The sequence below is a fragment of the Lolium rigidum genome, chromosome 6 (assembly GCF_022539505.1).
Source record: "Lolium rigidum isolate FL_2022 chromosome 6, APGP_CSIRO_Lrig_0.1, whole genome shotgun sequence".
Lineage (NCBI taxonomy): Eukaryota > Viridiplantae > Streptophyta > Magnoliopsida > Poales > Poaceae > Lolium > Lolium rigidum.
This window is the reverse complement of record NC_061513.1, coordinates 84,214,137-84,217,018: the sequence shown is the minus strand read 5'-3', so window position 1 is coordinate 84,217,018 and position 2,882 is coordinate 84,214,137.

Genomic DNA, 2,882 nt, shown 5'->3' with positions numbered 1-2,882 from the left:
TTGACAATTATCCATGAGATATACATGTTATAAGTTGAAAGCAACCGCTGAAACTTAATCTTCCTTTGTGTTGCTTCAATACCTTTACTTTGATTTATTGCTTTATGAGTTAACTCTTATGCAAGACTTATTGATGCGTGTCTTGAAGTACTATTCATGAAAAGTCTTGGCTTTATGATTCATTTGTTTACTCATGTCATTACCATTGTTTTGATCGCTGCATTCATTACATATGCTTACAATAGTATGATCAAGGTTATGATGGCATGTCACTCCAGAAATTATCTTTGTTATCGTTTACCCGCTCGGGACGAGCAGAACTAAGCTTGGGGATGCCGATACGTCTCCGACGTATCGATAATTTCTTATGTTCCATGCCACATTATTGATGATATCTACATGTTTTATACACACTTTATGTCATTATTATGCATTTTCCGGAACTAACCTATTGACGAGATGCCGAAGGGCCAGTTCCTGTTTTCTGCTGTTTTTGGTTCCAGAAATCCTAGTAAGGAAATATTCTCGGAATCGGACGAAATCAACACCGAAGATCTTAGAATCCCCGGGAGCTTCCGAACACCCGAGAACCGCCAGAGGAGGGCCCTGTGGGCCCCGGACGACAGGGTGGCGCGGCCCGGGCCTTGGCCGCGCCCCTAGTGTGTCGTCGCCTCGTCGACCCCCGACTCCGCCTCTTCGCCTATATAAAGGTCCCCGACCTAAAAACCACGACACGTTCGACGAAACCGAGAAAACCTTCCGGAGCCGCCGCCATCGCGAAGCCAAGATCCGGGGGACAGGAGTCTCTGTTCCGGCACGCCGCCGGGACGGGGAAGTGCCCCCGGAAGGCTTCTCCATCGACTCCACCGCCATCTTCATCAACGCTGCTGTCTCCCATGAGGAGGGAGTAGTTCTCCATCGAGGCTCGGGGCTGTACCGGTAGCTATGTGATTAATCTCTCTCCTATGTGCTTCAATACAATAATCTCATGAGCTGCCTTACATGATTGAGATTCATATGATGATGCTTGTAATCTAGATGTCATTATGCTAGTCAAGTGGATTTTACTTATGTGATCTCCGGAGACTCCTTGTCCCACGTGTGTAAAGGTGACAAGTGTGTGCACCGTGTGGGTTTCTTAGGCTATATTTCACGAATACTTATTCACCTGTTATGAATGGCATGGTGAAGTGCTTATTTATATCTCTTTATGATTGCAATGTGTTTTGTATCACAATTTATTTGTGTGCTACTCTAGTGATGTTATTAAAGTAGTTTATTCCTCCTGCACGGTGTAATGGTGACAGTGTGTGCATCGTGTAGTACTTGGCGTAGGCTATGATTGTGATCTCTTGTAGATTATGAAGTTAACTATTGCTATGATAGTATTGATGTGATCTATTCCTCCTTTCGTAGTGTGAAGGTGACGAGTGTGCATGCTATGTTAGTACTTGGTTTGGTTATGTTGATCTGTTATGCACTCTAAGGTTATTTAAATATGAACATTGAATAATGTGGAGCTTGTTAACTCCGGCATTGAGGGTTCGTGTAATCCTACACAGCTTAGTGGTGTTCATCATCCAACAAGAGGGTGTAGAGTCTAGCATCTATCTATTTATTATGTTATGTGATCAATGTTGAGAGTGTCCACTAGTGAAAGTATGATCCCTAGGCCTTGTTCCTAAATATCGCTATCGCTGCTTGTTTATCGTTTTATCGCATCTTTACTTCCCGCAATATTACTACCATCATCCGCACGTCGACAAGCACTTTTCTCGGCGCCGTTACTACTGCTCATATTCATTCATACCACTTGTATTTCACTATCTCTTCGCCGAACTAGTGCACCTATTAGGTGTGTTGGGGACACAAGAGACTTATTGCTTTGTGGTTGCAGGGTTGCATGAGAGGGATATCTTTGACCTCTTCCTCCCTGAGTTCGATAAACCTTGGGTGATCCACTTAAGGGAAACTTGTTGCTGTTCTACAAACCTCTGCTCTTGGAGGCCCAACACTGTCTACAAGAATAGAAGCACCCGTAGACATCAATGATCTTGTGCATTGTGCTGTGAAAATTTGAGGAACAATGGTTGAGTCTAGAGCAGATCTGGTGGTTTTTCGTTTTGACCGGCACTGCCGCCCCTGTCTCACCGGCACTGCCGCCCCTATCTCACCGGCACTGCCGGTTGGGCCGGCACTGCCGCCCATACCACCCCGACACTGCCGGTGTAGCTGTTTCCAAATCACTTTTAGCTTCTTCTCTTGTATCTTGAACATTTCATTCACCATGCTTTGATTATCATGTTTGCTTTGTTTTAGTTTACCTTATCATATGCTCCTCCTACCCATTGCTCTCACAGGTGCAGGTGGTCCTCATCGCTCTAACTCAGGCAAACGGGCGGTACCTAGTGACTTTGAAGCTGAAATCCTACCTGTGAAGAATTCGTCTCGTCGGGAGAAGAATATGACTCCGGCTGAACCTCGAGCTAACCTCATCCGGAGGCTGAAAGGCATGCCTATTGGGAAATGGACGGATAATGAGTATGCTCGGCTGCGTCAGACCAACATCTACACCTCTCCCAAGGCCAACAATTGCTCTGCGCAGTTCTGGACTAAGTATCAAGAGAAGATTTTTGATGATCTCTATGCTAATGCCACCTATAAAGTTGCTCATATGCATCACATCAACTTTGCTCACATGGATAAACACGCCCAATACTTTGCAGAAGCTCGAGAGATTTGTGAGCAGTTTGGTCTTCTTCCACTGATGAAGTTTCAACATCCTTATTGTGTGGATGTGATTGGGCAATTCTTTGCCATAGTCTATGTTGACAATGATGATGCCAAGACTATGACTTGGATGACAGAGGGTCGCATGTTAC